This window comes from Euprymna scolopes, chromosome 2 (genome assembly GCF_053919585.1).
Source record: "Euprymna scolopes isolate OS-2025 chromosome 2, ASM5391958v1, whole genome shotgun sequence".
Taxonomy (NCBI): domain Eukaryota; kingdom Metazoa; phylum Mollusca; class Cephalopoda; order Sepiida; family Sepiolidae; genus Euprymna; species Euprymna scolopes.
The window spans coordinates 133,052,510-133,074,498 of NC_136483.1; the positions used below are offsets into that span (position 1 = coordinate 133,052,510).

The following is a 21,989-nucleotide window of genomic DNA, read 5'->3' on the forward strand; positions in this document are numbered from 1 at the left end:
TAAATCATTTCTTTTTGATAGGCTCATAAGAATAGTGGTTGATAGGCAGAAATCAGAGACCCACAGTATTAATGCTGGTGTCCCTCAAGGGTCCATCCTGGGCCCAACTCTCTTCCTGATCTACATCAATGATCTCCCTAAACACATACTTAAATCATTCGTTGCTGATGAAATGACCATCTATGGCAACACATCAAAGGCTGTAAATGACAAAGTTCTCTCTGATTCTCTCTCCTCTGATCTTGAGCATGTGGTACAATGGCAGAAGAGGTCGCTGGTTCATTTTAATGCATCTAAAACCAAGCTTCTATCTTTGCATCATCAACGCTCTGATCCCCATCTGGCATTAATTGAAATGGATGGCTCTCGTTTTGGGGAGGCTCCATGTTTTGACAAACTTCTGGGTTTGACCTTTACTCCTGACCTGAAATGGAACACGTACATTAAATCTATTGCCAAGGTTGCTGGAAAAATGGTGGGATCTTTCTACCGCTCCAGTAGATATCTCACTGCTGATGCAATTCTCTATCTATATAAAAGCTAAGTATGTCCAAGGATGGAGTACTGCTGCCATATCTGAGCAGGAGCTGCTAAAAACAGCCTATCCTGCCTTGACAGAGTACAAAATAGGCTTCATAGCCTAGTGGAGGATGCCCTTTTCTCTTCTCTACAACCTCTCTCCCACAAAAGGGACATTGTGAGCCTATCGTTGTTTTAGCGTTATTTCCATGGCAGGTGCTCGTCTGAGCTCCAATCTCTCGTCCCCCCTCGCCAATCTTTCATGAAAAACACCCGTCTAGCTGAAACCACTGTCAGTAATTTTCCCCACTCTTTATCTGTGCCTAAATTAAAACGTAGATTCCATGAACAAAGCTTCTTTCTTAAAAGTGCACGCCTGTTTGCCTATTTCCCACCTGACTACAACTTGGATTTCTTCAAGTCCAACATAAACAAGCTCCTGATGAACCGCCCCCTTAAGTAAGACAGTTTATCAGTTCTCCATTACTAACGATTACTACAATATTGTCCCATTGATTTGTGTACACACAATAACCCTTATCCCCAAGTGGCCTCCGGGCCTTGATAAGTGGGGACTTCCTTGTAAAAAAAAAATGTCCAGTCTTGCGGTAACCATGTTGGATTCATTGTCTCTCAGTCTTAGTTAACCCAGCCCAAAAGGCCAGGGTAGATTGTGTTATGCCCCAAGAGAGTAATTGCCCTGTGAGGAGTGTTGTTAATCCAAGAACAGAAGAAAAGGAATATAAACTCACTCAACTAAACTGAGTGGCAGATTTCGATTGGACAAGCCAGAAAGAAAGTTGACCGATACAATCAATCAGTAATGATGTTATGAAATAAACATAAAGGTGTTAGTATTTAAATAAGTATGGACTTATTTAAGTACTAACATCGTGGCGAAGGTTAGAGAGTACACGTGGTGTGGAATAATTGTCCAGTTAGTAGAGAGGAGAAAAATGTTCATATAATGAGAAAGTTTAAATGTCTTGTTTGTAAGGAAAGGAAGAGAGTTCATATATGAGAAAGTTTATACGCGCATGTGCGTGTGTATGTGTGTATGCGTTACATTAAGTCCACATGTGCATGGTCATATCCATGTTGAATACTTGGCTCTTCTTGTCAAAGTTAATACCAACTCAAACGGCTCGGTGGGGAGAGGGTAGTTGTATCCCAAGAGAGAAGTTTGGGAGTTGGTCCAAGCAATGTGGGGGTGCCAACAATGCGATGTCCTCACCAAGAAAGACAAAGTAAACATTGGTGTATCCCTTTTATAATCTCTCGTCTGGTGTTCAGCTAGCCTGAAAGATGGCCTCTGACTGGGTAAGTCAGAAAGGAAATTAAATATTTGCACTAGTCAGTGCTGAGCTTAGAATTCAAGCATAAATTCAAAACCATTATGGTGGCTCTTTCTAATTGTTTGTAGTATAATTGTCTTTATAAGGAATACATCGACCATAAAAGTGAATAGATTTCTTAAAAAGAAGCATGAATTGATGAATGTTAACAGAATGAGAGTTATTTAAGCGTTGTCATTTTTTAAATGTATGTGTTAATATAAAATTGTTTTATTTGACCAATTGATCTTCCATATTTTTGTTTATTCATTTCATCATATAACTATTTTAATGGGAAAGGCATTTTTGATTTTTCTGCTAATACAAAATCAAATTCATTTCTCGACTTTGAATATCAAAAACACAATATAAAATAACCTTTTTTGTTGTGTCTTTTGTTCATAATTAATCAAATTTGACTTTGTTCATGCGCAGTAAATTTCCTCAACTAATATATATCTACTAACACCATGACAATCATCTTTTTTTGTTTGTTTGTTTATTTGTTTTTCTCCAAATTACCAATACCAAAATATAAAATGAAAATTATTTCTTTGTTTCTCTGTAAGAAGACTATTTTTATTAATTACTGCCTGGAGGGCAGGTAGTTTTTTTCTAGTTTCAAATAAGTGAAGATATCAACTTCAGTGTAGAAAACCATTTGGCTTTGAAAAGAAGAAACCTTGGTATGTAAATATTCTATTGTATATGTCTTAACATATACGATAGAAGAGTGTGGAGTCTATTGTCTGTCGTCTGAAGCACCTTCATTCATGAGTTGGTGTTGATGGGATGATACATTATATTTTTATTTCACTCACTAGAGGGCTACATTTTCCATGCTTCTGAATTTTGGAGATGAGGCTTGATAATCCGTATTATGTATATATTATTATATAATTGTAATATATTATTATAGATAGCGTGTGTGTTATTTTTCTATGTCACGCTTACATCCGGGTCGTTTAATTGTTATGTACTTCCATTTATTGTCATAGATAATTGCATCAATAAAAAAAATCAATAGAACATTAATTCTATAATAATATATACGAAATCTGCAAGAATTAAAATATCATATTTAAACGTACTTTACGACCGGACTTTGCTGGGTATGCATGCTAGCTTAGATAAATACTTTTGCAGTTTTAACAAAAAAAGCTACAGTAATATCAGAGCGTTTCCGTTCACGCTGAACATCTACAGAATGCCAACATCAATTTATTACATATGAATGAGTCCCCTATGGAAATTTCACAGGTCTCGCTAGTATAGATTAATCGGATAACTGTTCACAGTGTTTCGGTCGATGTAACCTCTGACCTCCTTCAGGTGTATCTTGTCGAACTTGGGACTATTTCTGTTTAACTCTGGAATCTGCACAGAATTTTGAACGGAATCCTTTATTCAATCCACGGGAGCAGCATGCTCTCATTTCATCATCCATGACTAGGTAGAAGTTCTAAGTAATTCGCAATTATAGAGTGTCATCAACACTTCAACCACCATGTTGTATAACTTACAACATGAATTTTCCCGTGTTTTATTCACTACGCCATGATTCTCCATGGTGAAGTGGATAAAGTACTTAGCAAAAAAGAATAGAGGCTCCATATATAAATATAGTTAGCCTGTGTCTAACTTTGCCCTCGTAGGGAGGCAAGTAAATAAAATGTTTCATTTCAATGGTTCTAAAATATTTTGTTGTTTGTAGCGGATTTGCTCTGTTATCCTCAAGTTAGCGATCATTTAAGAAGTTAGTGTGAGTCAGTCACCTCTGTTTTTCCAGAATTATTTTACTCAACAGGTGCATTCCAAACAATAGGCATCTGTATATTTATAGGCATGGACGCAATCATCTCTAGAAATCTACGAAGCGTGACAGAAGCGATTTCCCTCACATTCTTTCTTATGCATAAACCGATGACTAGAAAGTCGTGTTAGGCACGAAAAGCTTTATTCATTCTATATGGCGTTTCGATATTTTGAAACACTTTCTATAGATTATGCTAAAGCTAAGACGAAAAAAAAAATTTCCATGTGAATGGTAATGGATAAAGAAAGATATTTGACATGAAAAAGAAAAAGAAAATGAATAAGAAAAAAGAGACAAATAGGAAAGAAAAAGAGATTAAAATGAAGAAATTGATTTCTGATGACTCTTTCTCCCTGTTTCTACTGACCCCCTCTGTTTTTTTTTTTTTTTTTTTTTTGATTTCTTTTCTTTTTCTAATCATCCCACTGCCACTGCGTTAATCTTTCCTTATTCATCTCTTCTCTTCTTCTATCTTTCTATCTTCTATTCTATCTATCTTCTATCTTCTATCTATCTATCTATCTTCTTCTATCTTCTATCTATCTTCTATCTATATAAATAAAATGAACTCATTTTTTCCCGTCTGATTTTGACATTAATAGGATTAAAAATCAAGATATTTCATGCAAATATAATATGCACAAACGGCAGAACAATATCTGAGGTGTGTTATAGGCTTATTATTTCTCAAATTCCTCGATAATCTTAGATTTCTATACTTTTTCTGCTGAGAAGTCACGGCCAAAATCGGTTAAGATCAATGGAAGTGGTAAAATATTTTCTCTCTAATAAATTCCCCCCCCCCTGCCACCACTTAACACCGTTTGGGGATCGTTCACAAGGAACAGTTGAGAAGAGAACGCCGGTTTGGCTTCGTAGTTCTTTCATGTGAAGTTATTTAAAATCACTAAACTAAGCTGCAGTGCTCTGTGGCGTAGTGGTTAGCGTGCTGGACAATTCACATTATATTTTCACGTTCGCGCCGACCTACCGTAGTCGTTCCCCCCCCCTAAACAACTGGAATGGACTTTTCTTGGTGGCCGAACTGTTAACGTTGCAGATGTTTTTTTTTTGTTGTTTTTTTTTTTTTCACACTTTATTTTCCTACTTTTACTCATGACTCCGGGTTTGATCCTTCCTACTTACCTACCATAACATTTTTTAAAACTCCCCCCCCCGTCCCGGAAACAAACACTCGGACAACGCCGGGTACCCCCGCTAGTTTGTTAATATTTTGGAAATTTGATAAATTTCTTAAAGTTTTCTTTTACGTTTCGATAAATATTAATAATAAAATATATCACTATAATAAAATGAAAGGAAATTTGTTTAATTAGCTTTTACATTTAATTGGGTAAAATGTTTAAATACTCTTTTGCTATTTTTCGGTTAATAAAGCTAAAATTTGAAACACTTTTGAACTTTCTTGATTGGATGAATTTCGTGTAGGTTATTCTTCGTTTTTTGACATTTCTTGCTGATGTTAAATTAATTTGCGTTCAATATTTTTTAACTCTTTTATAACACACATTTGACCCAGATATATATACTTATTTCTTTTTTATTCTGAATCGCATTGTCTTGACGGTAAAGCAGAACCTATTCAATTATTTTTCGAAACATTCTTTCTTTAATTATTATTTTTTTTAATTAATTTTTTTTTTAGAATTTACATTTTTTTTTGTTTTTTTCATTTTTTATTTATTTATTTATTTTTTTTTTTGTTAAGGATTTATTTAATGCAAATTGTGATATTTTATTGTTCGCGTCCGGCATCCATAAACAGCAAAGAAAAAACGTTTTACTTACTTTTATTTATAACTTGTAGTAAAAAGAAATGTATTAAAAAAAAAAAGGTAAATGTTTACTTTAACTACAACAGAACACCGACAAATAAAATTTGGTTTTATAGCGGTTTTCGGGGTCGTTGACAACGAATCTGATATTCAAACCCGACGCAAATTTTCCGTTTGCATGGTATTAACCCCTAAAACCTCGCACTATTTTGCGCCATATCACCGTATTCGTAAATGCAACGCGTGAACAGTTCTTACTGAAATGTACGTACGCGCGCACGTGCGTATTCACGTGACCTTTCACAAGGCGTATGGATACATGGCGGACATTTTAAATGACAGGAAATATTTTTCATAAAGTAAAAAAGTTTTCATCCCATTTCATCCAAATACTTTAAAATAAAATCATCGAAATACTTTAAATAAAATAAAAATAGTTTTCACCTTTTTAATAGAAAAATAATGTCAGTAAGTTTTAACGAGCGGTTTACAAAAATATTTGTTTTTCGGTTTTGTTTTTGTTTTGTTTTTTTAGTGTGGTATTCAATTATAGAACTTGTACAACATTTAACAGGTGCTTCTGCAGTTTAATTTGCCGTTTTCCATAAGTAACACGCCGACATACACCGAACAGAACTGTTTAATTTTTCACAAAAATTCTGTTGACATTGGGAGGAGGGGGCAGGGGCAAGGGAACTTTTTTTTATATAAATCTCTTAATATTTAACTATAGAGTTGTTTTCTCAAATATAAAAAAAACACACTTTTAAGGGGGTGATCTATAGATTTTAGTTTTAGTGGTGGTTTAAAATCAATAAATATTTATTATTTTATCATTATTACTAGCAGTGAAAGATTTTGCTTTGCAGGAAATAAGCACAATTTTTTTCCGATTCTGATTTTGATTAATTCTTCGAACACTAACCTTAATCTTTCAAGGTCGTGGAGGTGCTGCATTGTTTCATGTCATGTGTATTGGACAAGAATAGCCGGCGGTGCCGAATCCTTTCCAGGCTTAAGAGCACATACTGGTCACTGATTTTAGCACTACCAAGCCAATGTTGTTTAACTTCGTTGATTTAACATGTGAGTACAATTATGCCGTATATAACGAATATATAAATGTACACATTTCTAACCTAGAGGAAAAAAAGGGAAGTTCCTTTTTTTAATGTGGTAGACAAAATGAGTTCTTGCAATGAATGTCTTAAAATAGGAACCAGGCATTGGAGTTCAGTCGAGTATTTTCTATAACAGAGGAGAGTGACTAACAAAGGAAAGGAAACTGTAAGTAATGGAAAAGATCATCCTTCGTAGTATGTCACAGTCGATTTTGGTTATTCTGAGTGAAAAAATGCTCCGACCAGGTGCCCGGATGTGGTAACAGTACTTCACCAATATTTCTCCGAGCAACCAGTGTTCTAAAAAAAAAAAAAAAAATCTTGTTTTGAAGATATTTTAGTGATTTTAGAATTTCTCAACTAAGGTACTTCAAAAAGCAAACAAAAGGACTTGTAAAATGTTGTAAAGGGTTTTCCATTTGTTTGACCTAGATTGACAACACCCTAACCCAATATTTTGTTAGGTAAGGGGTGAGAGCAAAGTGTTGTTCAGAGAGAAAACTGATATGTAATTCAATCTTTAGGATCTCGAGGGGGAAAAAGTTTGTAGCTTAGACTCATTGTTAATAGGTCTAAGACAGAACCATTTCTTGTTCTTTGTCTTAAAGAAGAAAGAACTGAAATGTTATCTCATAAACCATGTGTTTGTTTGATTTAAAGTATTGTAGAAGAGGAGTCCAAATCTTTTTATAAATGAGTCGTTGTGGTGGGGGTGGATCGTGAACTCACACTGAAAATGTTTTATTCCGAGTTTAAGGAAATCTAGACCGTTTTTAAAAGACACAGATTTATGGTGATTTGTCAAATTTGGGCATTCATTGGGCTTAAAAAAAAGAGCAGCACCACCACCACCAACTACTACTACTACTACTACTACTACTACTACTACTACAACAACAACAACAACAATAATAATAATAATAATCAAAGGAATGACTGAAAAAATGTAACCAGCAACAATCGTGAAAACAGCTGAAATATTAAGAAAAACCCTTGAATGTAGAAATCAACACACAGGAGCAACAAATGCGGGCCAGTCAAAATGCTGCAAAGGCAAAACATGAAACACTACATGGAACCAAGAACCTTGAAACCGCATATCTATAGGTTCTCTAACCCAACCCTACCCCCATTGCTACATCACCCCCCCCTCCAATATAAGAGCGAGACCAAATAGTCAAGGAGGAAGGAAAGACCGATGAACTGACCAGACCTCGGCTGAATAAGTGTGAAGAGAACTGGGACCTTGGGGGGGGGGGGCTTATTGCCACTCAAATCCCAGCTAAGACCGATAGCTGCTGCTAACGAGAAATCAATGGCATGCAGCTGTTGAGATGATGCAAATTTATTTGCAAATGTTATTGAAAGAGGAGGAGAGTACTGGAAACCTGGGGAGACTTGTTGTCACTTAGCTTCCAATGAAAACCACAGGCTGTTTTCAGGGAAAGGTCTCTGAAGACCTGTGTGAAAGCTCCTTGTGAGCCAATAATAATAATAATGAACAACCTCCATAATCTGAGATATTTTTAAAAAACACACACACACACACATGCATATGGTTGTATAATCGCAAAATCTCAAATTTGTAGAAGTGGTATCTGAACCAGCCATAACTATTGGGAAAGAAATGGTGTGGGAGGATATGGTAAGATGAAGAGGAATAAAGCTGCAAAACCTTTTAGATGAAATAGGTATGAAACTAGTCACAGACTTGACAAATCAGATCATAAAATAGAAATCGAGATTTGAGTAGAATTATGAACTGTTACAAAATTAAAGAAGAGATCTGGATAGAGATATTTACTTGGACTTAAAAGTTGAAGGATCAGACCTAAAAGTAGTTGAGAGAATAACTGAGCAACAAATAAGAAGTTAAATAAACATAAGTGACATACAGTTCGTTTTCATGCTGGAGCAACATACGACTGAAGCTATACTTATCCTGAGACAAATGTAAGAGAAGTATCTTGGTAAGAAGAAAAACCTGTATTTTGCTTTTCTGGATTTGGAGAAAGCTTTTGACTGAGAACCAAGAAATGTTGTCTATTGGATTTTGTATAAATTAAAGCGAGTGATTGGTGAAGGTTATTTAAGCAATGCTCAATTAACAAATTGAAAACGTATATTTGGATGGTAAAGCTATTGAGGTTGACGAGAAATTTTTATACCCTTGAAGTACGGAGTAGCGCAGGTAATGGCTCTCATCTTGGGGAGGCTTCATGTTTTGATAAACTTCTGGGATTGACCTTTACTGCTGACCTAAAATGGAACACATATATCAAATCCATTACCAAGGTTGCTGGAAAAATGGTGGAATCCTTCGACCGCTCCAGTATATATCTCACTCCTGATGCAATTCCTCTATCTAAAAGCCAGGTATAGCCAACGATGGAGTACCGTTGCCACATCTGGGCAGGAGCTGCTAGAAGCAGCCTATCCTGCCTGACAGAGTTCAAAATAGATTTCATAGCTTAGTGAGGGATGCCCTTTACTCTTCCCTGCAACCTCTTTCCCCACAGAAGAGATATTGCAAGCCTGTCTCTACTTTATCGTTATTTTCATGGCAAGTGCTCAGCTGAGCTTCAATCTATATTCCCCACCTCACCAAATTTTCACAAGAAAACACTTGTCTAGCCAAAACCACTATCAATAATTTCCCACACTCTTTATCTGTGCCTAAACCTAAATGCAGATTCCATGAACAAAGCTTCTTTCTTAGAACTGTACGCCTGTGGAACTCTCTTCCAATTGCCTGCTTTCCAGCTGACTACAATATGGTTGTCTTTAAGTCTAATGTAAACAAGTTCTTGATGAGCCGTCCCCCTAAGTAATCCAATTTACAAAATTCCCACTACTAATGTTTACTGCGCGATAATCACATTGACTAATGTATACCCATTAACCCTTATCCTCGAGTGGTCTCTGGGCCTTGATAAGTGGTGATTCCTGTGTAAAAAAAAACAAACTTAGGTATCAATAAGGTAAGTTCAAAGAAATTCTGTCATTACTAACCAGCAGAGCATTACCACTGTTGACCAAAGGAAGATTCTATCAGGCATATGTGCACAATGTGATTAAGTGTAAAAGTTAAATGTTACCAGTGAGAGTTGAGGATATATGTTGCATGGAGAGAAATGATATGAGGTAGATATGTAATCTGATTACTGAGGTTTGGTCACATTAAAAGAATGCTTGTGTTGAGGTGGCAGAGGAAGGCCAAAGAAAATATTGACAGAAGGGTGGATTTGAGAGAAAGAGGGACAAATAAAAGCCTGGTTTTAAGTCAATTTCTAAAAGTTGTCCAACGTTTGCCAACATGTAAAATAGATGTTAAACTAACTACAATGTTGATGATCATGATAATTTATAAGAAAAGTATTTGATTCTTGTCTTTCTCACAAAATGTAAACAAAACAATATAGAAAACTAACATTCATAATATGGAAATTGGAATATCATATTGAGATTAGATGTTATACAAAAGAAGATGGGGAAACTAATAAAAAAGTAAAATATTAAACTTAAATGAATTGATTGTAAAAATCAGGATTAAGCACTTTACTAGAGATAAGATAGGTATATATATATATATATATATATATATATATATATATATATATATATATATATATATATATATATATATATATATTCAGACAAGTATTGTTGAATAGCACGGAGTGTTCTTGCTTAATGAGCATTTTTGTAATTTTTTAATTTTTCGATTTGTCATTCTTATTTCTCAATTGAATCTGTGTAAGAAAGTTCCATAGTCGTCTTGACCCATTTGTTTTTTGCTTCAGGCAGTTTCGAAAAACAAAAAACAAAAAATGTATATTTTTTTACACACGAGACGCTTCACTAGTTCAAGAAATTTAAATATAATTTTAACTGAAGCATATAAAATCAACCAGATTTTAAACGAACAATAATCAAAACTGCCTGAAGCCGACTGTTGAAACTCAGTCGAAAGTACTTGCAAAAAACAACCTAAAGCAAAAACAAATGGACCAAGACGACTATGGAACTTTCTTGCACAGATTCAATCGAGAAATAAGAATGACAATTCGAAAATTGAAAAATTACAAAACGAGCTCATTAAACAGGAACACTCTGTGCTATGCAACAATACTTGTCTGAATGAAAACATGCTGCCTAAATACACAATATATGTGTGTGTGTGTGTGTGTGTGTGTGTGTGTGTGTGTGTGTGTTGCTTGTTTGTTTTTGTTTGCGATACTTTTTGAATGAATTCAATTATTTATACGAAAGTGCATATTTTTACCTAAATGCGAGTTGGTAATAATTTTCTCTTTGACCAATTTGGCACCCCGAAATGGGGAGCGGCATATGTATAATTATATTTTAAAAAGAATATATACATAATAAAAATAATTTGTCCCAACCCTCCTGCAATCACCTTTATAGCCAATTTAAAAAAAAATTAAATACATTAAGCCTCAAAGGAAAAGGAAAAGAAAACAACAATCGCTCCAGATGATAATCAGATGCACCGATAGAAATCGCTTGAGAAGAATATGGCCAACAACTTTTGGGCGCTATTTTATATAACATGCCCGCTGAAATGAAAAAGACTGCTCGGTAAATGGGAAAGATATCCAGAAAGATCAGAAAAAAAGTATAACTCTGTCATGTTCAATATGCGTGCTTGAATAATAACTTACTGCCAAAATATATATATAAGCCTGATGAATCCTAGCGTGGATGAAATGCGGAATATTCTGTGTAGCTTGATCACCATATATATTTTATAACTTACTACCTAGCTCTACCTACGTATTGAGCACTGTCGAAGTAAATACTTAAAGTTTACGCATAAATTTATACTTTCGTATATTAATTTATGTGATTAAATGAAGTAGCTATATATATATATATATATATATATATATATATATATATATATATATATAAAGAATACATATATTATCAAGAACTGAAGGTCACTCGAAGATAAATGTTAATGGCATTGTCGATTGAGAGGATCGGAAACAATGAGTTAAATGGTTAAAATTTGATTATTTAATTGTAGGCCTCGATAAGAATTAGTTAACATTGGATTTAAAAATGACCATGTTCTACTCACCTGAAAAGCAGCCTCATGATATCGTATTTCACAGATAGGAAGTTTTGTGAAAGAAACTTTGTTCATGATAGTTCTGTTTAGTTTTAGGTTTGCAGGAGAATTCTTTGTGATGGTTGATGGTAGATCAGTTTTTGCTGTGTATATTTTACAGAGGGAAAGTAGTGATTGAAGCTCAGTCGATTACTTACCATGAAAATAACGGCAGAGTAGAGAAAGGCTAGCAGCGTATCTTCTGTGAGAAAGGGGCCGCAGGGAAGGGGAGAGGAAGACATCCTCCTACCAGATTTCGATTTAGCAAGAGAGAGTGGAATCTCCCCAGATATGGAAACAGTATTCCATTTTAGGACGTATTTGGTTCTTTCACATGTTCTAGATTGGTTCAAAATTGAAACTTTGAAAATAATAAATGACATTTCTAACTATTGTTGATATTTCCTTTAAATAATTCTCTTCAAGTTAAAAAATTATAGTTAGGCAAATTTTAACAATTCGATCTATTAATCAATTGCATTATTTTTCATAATAGAGTAATACTTTTTTTTCATGCTTAAAAAACATTGACCATGTCGAAGATTTTTAAGGTGGAATTTTTTTTTTTGTAAAGGACTACTGTGAATGAAGAACCAGATTTTTGGGCCATCCTAAGATAGGAAAGTTGTGTAGCGAGATGTTTGTTCACATTGCATTTAAATTTCTGCATGTTGACACAGTAAGGGAATAACGAAGCATGGAGAGAATTCCAGAGGTTAGCTATTTGAGAGAAACTCTTAGAGTAGGAGGTCTTTCGGCATTTGAGGACCTCCACAATAAAGGGGTAGGATTTTGTTGATTGTTGGGTTAATCAAGTGTATTTATGTCGAGGAAGCAGTAAGTTCATCAGAGTATGTTCCATTGTAGTGTTTATAAAACAAGCACAGGGATGAAACATTGCAGTTACGAGACAGGAGCTGGAATTTGGTTAACAGCGAGGGAGCTCTGTTTAAAAGAGAGATTAGTGATTGATGCATCAGCCCAAATGTGACAACAATGCTCCATGAATGGATGGATGCTGGCCTTATAGATATATAGGATTCTGGCAGGTGTGAAAAGTTTTTTAGTATGATAGAGGGGTCCCACTTTTCTTGCAGCAATTTGGTAGCATGTTCTATGTATTTGTTCCAATTCATGTTACTTGTGAACGTTAGGCTAAGTAGTTTAAATGTTAGACTCTCAGTTAGGGTGGCAATGATAAAGACAAACAATTAAAACGGCATATTTGGTAACTATCAAATGAAATATTTAACTGAATTTGATACGTATGTTGTTAGTGTATTGATAATTAAAATGTTATGACCATGTTTTTTTAAAGGTTGAATTAAGCAGTTAAAAAGGGAGATCCACCCAAAATTGATATAATAAACAAATAATAATAATAATAATAATAATAATAATAATAATAATAATAATAATAATTCCTCCCAGCAAGATTATATACACAATTAATAATTAACAAAAAGGAAAAGTCCTGCCAAATCATAGACTTTGATGGTCCAGCTGACCACAGGATAAATATCAAAAAAAAAAAAAAAAAAAAAAAAAGGAGAAACGGAACAAATACACAAAGCTAGTCAGACTACTGAAAGATATGGATGATGAAAAAAATCAAGATAGTACCTATAATAGTAGGAGCACTAGGAACAATCCCGAAAAACTTTGAAAAACGAATATGAGAAATTGGAATCAGAGGGATGACTGGAAAGATACAACGAATAACAATAATGAAAACAGCTGAAATACTAAGGAATTCCCTTTAATGCAGAGACTAATTATACATGAGCTACACACCTGAACCAGACGAACTGCTGCAGAGGCAAAAAATGAAGAAGCGTTACACGGAATCAAGAACATTGAAGATGCATATCTATAAGTTCTCTATCCCCTCCCTCATCCCCTCCCATTACCCAATTACCGCCCCCCACCACCACCAAAGAATGATGCCAAATAGCCGAGAAGTGTCAAGGAGGATGGAAAGACTGGGGAGAGAGCACTTATCAGACCTCCGCTGAACAAGTGCAAAGATAACTGGGACCTTGGGGAGGCTTATCGCCACTCAAATGTCAGTGGAAACCAATGGCTGCTGCTAGCAAGAAATTGATGGTAAGCGACTATTGCGATAATGCAAATACTGGAGAGACTTGTTGTCAATCAGCTTCCAGAGAACACCACAGGCTGTCTTCAAGAAGAAATCCTTTATGACCTGTGTGAAAGCTCTTTGTGAGCCAATAATAATAATAATAATAATAATAATAATAATAATAATAATTGTAGGAGTATTGGGACCTTGGAAACACGTTTTGCCACCTAAACTACAGAGAATACTAATGACCGTTACAGCAAGAAATCAATGGTAAGCGGCTGTTGTGGTAAGGCAAAGTCATTTGCAATAGTTATCTAAGAAGGTGGAGAGCCCTGGAAAATTGGGGAGACTTGTCACTCAGACTTCAGGGAATACCACAGTTTATTGCTAATGAATGATCGCTGGTGATAGCCAGTGTGAGTACTCCTAATGAGTAAATAATAATAATAATAATAATAATAATAATAATAATAATAATAATAATAATAATAATAACAACAACAACACAAATTTGTCAAGAGACAGGTATTCTTCTAAGAGTAAATAAATAAACTGTTTAGGAAATAGCTTCTCGCTATTCAGTCAAAATGCTGAAACGCGGTAGAGTATTATTCACGAAGCAGACAATACTCAAGGGTCAGTTATTATCTGTCCAGCGGCTTGAAGATTGTGGTTGTAGGTGTTGACAAGCATTTCTCACCTGCGACTGCTCATCTAATAGTTAGTATTATATGGAGTTGTTTGGCATCGAAAAATATAACTTACAACCTGAATTGGTCCCGTAATTCAAATAGTTTTGATTTATCTACCTAATTAAACTGAATTCTTTACTCCACAGAAAGCAGTACCTACGTAGGTCGCCTTCAACCGAGAGAACCATTATTCAAAATCGCGCCTGCTTTCAGCACATTTACTAGGGGCGGGGGTGGGGGATTATGACGTACGAATTGGGCTACTTGTAAAAGTGTTTGTGTTGGTTGTGACGAATGCGGCAGTAGTCAACCACAACTTCAGTTCAGAAGACATGTTCAATTAAATATAACATGATAAATTTAAGACATGTTCAATTAAATATAACATGATAATTTTAAGACATGTTCAATTAAATATAACATCATAAATTTAAGACATGTTCAATTAAATATAACATCATAAATTTAAGACATGTTCAATTAAATATAACATCATAAATTTAAGACATGTTCAATTAAATATAACATCATAAATTTAAGACATGTTCAATTAAATATAACATGATAATTTTAAGACATGTTCAATTAAATATAACATCATAAATTTAAGACATGTTCAATTAAATATAACATCATAAATTTAAGACATGTTCAATTAAATATAACATCATAAATTTAAGACATGTTCAATTAAATATAACATCATAAATTTAAGACTTGTTCAATTAAATATAACATCATAAATTTAAGGGGCAAGCGATATATGCTGAAAAGTCAGGTTGCTGATAATGAATGATAGCTTTATTAAAATGTTTTACAAAACTTAAAAAGTTGCATTAAACGCAAGAAATCAAATATATGTACTGAAACTGAACTCTATTCAATGGGTATGTTTTTAAATATTGATTAAAGTTCAGTTTAAGTAAAATCTCTAGTTTTTTGTTTTTAATTTTTCATGATTAATTTTTTTTTGAAGTTATCTATTGTTTACATAAATAAAAATTATGCTGTTTCATGGATTTTACATTTTACTACGATTCGTTAATTATTTTAATTATGAATAATTTGTACATTTCCTTCACACACACACACACACACACACACACACACACACACACACACACACACACATATATATATATATATATATATATATATATATATATATATATATATATATATATATATATATACCGTCACTGGATTATTTATCTTCCACCAGACTATCCATTCATTTTTCTTCACTATATTCCCTCTGCTTCACTTTTTTTGTTTTCAAGTAAGATCTTTGACTTATTTGTTGTTTCATCAAATACTTTTGCATGCAAAATCCGATCCCGTATTTTGCTAATTCCTACCTCTAAGGAGAAGGAAAGTATTTCTTCGAAACTCTGCGGATTAAGGACTATCCACTAATCTAGTGTTTCCTTTTCAGATTAAATGTTTTTAACTCATTTCAAAGTGTTTTTTTTTTAACATGTTTTATTAACTGTTTGCTCGTATATATATATATATATATATATATATATATATATATATATATATATATATATATATCGTTCGGCTAGTGTTAATCGTGACACCCTGCACTGAAGAATCCCGAAAGGATGAAACACTAGTGTCTATATATATATATATATATATATATATATATATATATATATATATATATATATATATATATATATATACTAGCAAAAGTACCCGTCGTTGACTGGGTTCAAAAACAGCCTACAGAAAATGGACTCTGATTTATAAAAATATGATAGGTTATGAAAAGGAAGGGTTGTAAAGAGATAGCTTCGAATTTGGGGGTATCAAAATCAAAGCAAAATATGATGAAAGTAAAAATAAAATAGATAAACCCCATAATTTATTATACCATACCTGTTCACACTGAAACACTTATCACAATATTCTGTGGATCTATATTAAAAAACCTTGTAACACTTTGTGACATATTTCCATTCTATGGAGGTCAGGTGCGAACAAACACCCCATAATTTTATTATACCATATTTCTTCAAACTGAAACATAATTATCAAAGTATACTTATTCAGATAGATATGAAAAGTCTTCATTAAAGTTTGTGCCTATTTCCATTCTATGGAGGTCAGGCACGAACGCAGACCCCACAATTTTATTATACCATCCCTATTTAAATTAAAACATACTATTATTATTATTATTATTATTATTATTATTATTATTATTATTATTAAAGTATTATTATGTACATCTATATCAAAAATACTTATAAACGTTGTTTTTTTAATTTTTAAATTTTTTATTTCCATACTTTGTGGACCAGGCGTGTATGCAGACCCCACAATTTTAATGAATCATCATTATGCCAGATCAAACATACCCATTCCTGTGTCTCGATACATCTTCTATCATTATATGTGATCAGTGTTCTATAATAGTCAACCATATAGGATCCTATTCGTGACCAGACACACACACACAGACGTTCAGCTTTATATATATATATATATATATATATATATATATATATATATATATATATATATATATATATATATATATAATCAGAATAATGGAAATAGTATTCCAACAAAATAGAGAAATAAAATAGGAACAAACCAAGTCATGTATTGGGGTCAAATATATATATATATATATGTATGTATATGTATGCATATATATGTACATATATGTATGCATATATATATATATATATATATATATATATATATATATATATATATATACATGTATGCATATATTTATGTATGTATTTATATGCATGCATATATATATGTATGTATATATATGCATGCATATATATATGTATACATATATATATATATATATATATATATATATATATATATATATATATGCTTAAACCGCGTTAAAAATAATTTCATATCTATTATAAGATAATAAAAAATGTAATTATATAAGAAAATTCTTAAGAAAAATATCCATGTTTTTTTTTTGTTACAAGACGTTTGGAATGAGAGTACATTTAATCCTAAAACGTCGGGAATTAGAGTATTTTTAATTTTGGAAGAAAACGTTTCTACTTTAAATAAATTCATGTTTTTTTCTATCAATTTCTGGTTTTAAAGACAATTTATTTATGTTGCTTTAACTACGTATTGGCGTTAAAAACAATTTAATATATATTATAATAAAAAAAAGCAAATTAATGCGTAAACAGTATCAATATTGTTGGAAATTATTGTAATATTCCAAAACAATTTATTTTGCTTGAACTGTGTATTGTCGTTAATATATAACAATAATGAAAATAAAAATTCTATGAGAAAACTTTGGAACGAGAGTATTTTTAATCTTAGAGTTGAGAATAAAATTTTCGGATTTGTGTTTGCACTTGATATCTATAAACGAAATACATTTTAGTTGATTTTCTTTATAACGATAATATTGTGAGAACTGCGGGTCCATTTGGCATCCAAAAGAAGAAAATACGTTTTAGTTTTTTTTTTTTTATTAATTATTATTAATCATAACAATAATTTGGAAGAATCTACTTTCCCACTTGACATGCATGAAAAGGAAATATATTTTTACTTCTATTTTATCCAGTCTAAATAACACTTACTTGTTTCAACAGTATTTTTTCACATCAGAAACCAATGCTTTATTAACACATGAAATTCAGATTTGTCCATTATTTGAAAATTTACAACTGTAATTTCACTTAAATAACTATAAATTAGCAAACTAATAATTTGATTAGGCTCAAATTTTGACATGTTATTTGAAGAGCAGCGTTTTATAAAATTCTTATACATATTTTGCCAGGCTCGGGACTTATTGAGAAATATGGTATTTATTTATTTTTATTATGTTTTTATTTATTTTGTGTGTGTGTGTGTGTGTGTGTGTGTGTGTGTGTGTGTGTTTTCAAAGAGATTTCCTGTTCATCTCAGGTATTGTGCTATAATCACCTCCTTAACTTCTTTCAGTTTGATGGTGTCCACTGCCAGTATGCCCAGATATTTCAGTTAACACGCTGTCCTCATTATCTCTTGATTAAGCATTTCGATACCTCTTGTTGTTTTGAGTTTTCCCTTCTTCATCTCCAGTCGTCCTGCACAAATTTCCATTTCTATAGCCTGACTGAAAAATCCCGTGTTTATTAGTGTTTTTAGTTTCTTTTTGCTTTTTTTTTTTTTTTTTTTTTTTTTTATAGTTTAAGATCAGTCATATACATATTATCTAAAAGTACTTCTTTTAAACTCCTCAGTCTAACGTTCACAGGGAACATGGGCTGGAACAGATACATTGAGAGCATTGCATTGACAAGGCTGCTGCAAAGAAGGTGGGCTCCCTCTACTGTGCTACAAAGCAACTTATGCCTGAAAGTATCCTGTACCTTTATAAGGCCACCATTTACCCATGTATGGGGTACTGTTGTCACATTTGGGCTGGTGCATCTGCTACTAGTCTCTCACTCCTGGACAGAATTCAAAAAAGAGTTGCCAACCTGATAGGTCCTAAACTGTCATCTAAGCTTCAGTCTCTGTCCTATCGACGGAAGGTTGCATCCCTCTGCCTGTTCTACAAGTATTATAATGGTTAATGCTCTGATGAACTACAAGTACTTGTATCCTCTCCACGTAAATATCCCGACAAACTCGATAAGCAACTAAATCCCACTCCTACAGAGTAGAGATCCCTAGGTGTAAGAAAGCCTTCTACTCTAATAGTTTCTTCCTCAGAACTGCTAGACTTTATAACTCCCTTCCTGGATTCTGTTTTCCCAACTGTACTGACATGCAGAAGTTCAAGTATAATGTGAACAGACATATTGCTGCTCATCTCCCTTCTTAATATTCCTGCAACTTATGCCCCTGATACTAGCCCCTACTTCAAAGTGGCACGGTGCTTTGTTTGGGGTGAAAATTGAATAATAAAAAAATTATATACATGAGATAGTTCATGTCTTTCCTTTGTTTCTATAAATTTGAATCCGGCATTAGTTTTTGTATGTGCCATGAATTTTGACTCAATAGTGGAGATAGATAGTCACCTCGGAAAATATCTATCAGGTGTTGTCTGCCAGCTGTCAATTCCAGTCTCTATGTTCCTTCTTTTTATCACTTACTAAGAATTCTCCCACAAATCCTTATCAGTGATCACTCACTAGAAACAATAGGTGGTGTTCCCTGGAGTCTGAGTGACAACAAGTCTCCGCTTCTTGTAATAACCTTTGCAAATTGCTTTTCATTCTAGTAGCAGTCGTTTACTATTGATTTCTTATCGATAATGGCCACTTACTTTTATGGAATTTGAGTGGTGATAAGCTTCCCTAGAATTAAATACTTTCCATGCCCTTCTAGTGGAGGTCCTTCCTTCAAGACCTTTCATGATCTTATCATTATTTACTTGCTTAGAGTTCACACACAAATTATGAGATTATCAGTCATTGCCCGGTGGTAATCCTGTTACATAGGGGTTATATTAGAAGGGATGACGTATATTATATATTTGTTGTTGTTCATATTGGTGAGAGATAGGTATATTTAATACAGAGACAAGGATATTTTAATAGAGACATGTAATTCAATTCTGATGAGAGAGATATATAAGAGAGATTGAAGAGAGATTGACATTTATACAGCTCTGACAGTTCTGGGAGTGTTTCTATAAACATTATCTTTCTTCAACACATATATTTTTGAGATGATGATTCTCAATCTTTTATCATAATGAAGGAACATTCATTATTTCTTGATACTGAGAGGGAGGCACATTCTTAAGATGATAGAGACACATTCTTAGATGAGTTTATACACAAAGTTCTTTTAATACAAATTCACAATACCTTTGTTGTTGAATGACATAACACGAAGACGACAGTTACAAAAATATGATGGTGTTCGTTTATTCCATTCGACCGGTCAATGGCTTCGCATAAAGGAATTCAAAGTTTCTACATTATTTCCTTCTACCTTCCTTCGCTTCCAAGGTGGGTGTCAGCTCTGTCTGTCCGACCCTGTCCCGGCACTGACTTCTCTCTGACTGACTGACTTCTAACTATATTGAGAACTCATCTCTTACTCATGACGTCATTGCATGACCAAACAACATGCATATCGATCCCATGGCCTGACATACCTCACGTTGTCTAAAACATGCCCAAAACATCGTCCACACATGCTTGCAAAGAAAAATTCTCTGACCTAATTTTCGACTAACCTATTTTACAATAATGTATAACATTTTCCATTGTTTGTTTTTAAATTCCTTATTTTAATTTCATTTTCATAAACAGAATTGAATCATCAAATTCCTTTTTAAGCCACCTATATAAACTATTTTATGTGAAACTAAACAATGGGTAATTCTACATTCCATTTTCAATAAAATATCTGTATTATTTATTTAAAACTTCCTGAATCTTAATACCAAACCTAGCTTCCCAGGTTCGAATTCTCGGACTATCCTATCTCATTTTTACTTACTTACAAGAACAGGTGACTATTCTCTAACAATACAGCGGCCTGACAATATTTTCCAGACACTTTAGTATTCGACTTTCCAAGTACCATAGAGTGGTGAAATTCCTTCAATAGAATAGCATAAACATATAAAGACAATACCTGTAGTAAAAATGGAAGAAAATCGATTAGCTAAGGAAAAATATTTAATTTTCATAATTTTTTACAAACCACACATGACATTATTTTTCAAACATTGTTGAAAAACTGTTAATAGTCTGTAATATCACCTTTCTTCTCAATAACTTTTATCAATCTCTCTTCATAATGATCAAACATATGCCCAATAACATCTCTTCATGTTTCTATTAGTTGTTTTTTGGCATCTAGTATTCGTTCCCATAGTTGAGCCTCTTTCGTTATTTCAGATCCATCATAGACAAGTTGCGCAAGCATTTCCCAAATATTTTCCATTAAATTTAGATCTGGGCTTTTGCAGGCCATTCCAAAGTAGTCATATTCACTTTAGCCATCCATTCTTTCATGAGTTTTGACACATGGATGCTGCAATTGTCTTGCTGTAGAACGAAATCATTCCCCGTCTCTCTTCTTATCCTTGGTAGGGCTTTCTCGTTCAGCAACTGTTTGTAGCTTTCGCTGTTCTGCTGTCCTTTCAGCCACTCCAACCATATATTTCTATTATCAAAGATCATACTCCAAACCAAAAATCCTCCTCCTCCCATCTCTCGTTTGTTCAGTATAACAGGCTCACCCCTTCTCGATCAAGAAAAACCATCCATCGGGTCTGCTTCTCATCAGTAAATATAACCTTCTTAAAGTCAACATGCTTTGTTAACCACCTTTTAGCACTCTCCAGTCTTGCTCCTTTGTGTTTCTTTGTTAGTATAATTTTTTTCTTAGCCTTTGCATACTTCAAACCAATCCTATACAGTGTTCTTTGTACTGTTCGGGCGTTTACATCCAATTCACATTTCTCCTTAACTTTTCTTGCTGTAACTTTTTCTCCAGATGTCTAAAGCCGTGTCA

At 33.4% G+C, this 21,989-nt stretch overlaps 1 protein-coding gene across 2 annotated transcripts in view; it reads left to right on the forward strand.

Annotated features, from left to right (window-relative positions):
* LOC145296168 (uncharacterized) overlaps positions 1–21,989 on the forward strand; it is a 111,818-nt gene that overhangs the window by 40,180 nt on the left and 49,649 nt on the right. Inside the window, exon 2 of one of the 2 annotated variants that reach the window (XM_080142381.1) lies at positions 6,405–6,551. The exons of the other annotated variant lie outside the window; for it this stretch is intronic. The gene's annotated coding sequence lies outside the window, so the exon portion shown is untranslated. The remainder of the gene's footprint in view (positions 1–6,404; positions 6,552–21,989) is intronic. 2 annotated transcript variants of the gene reach the window in all.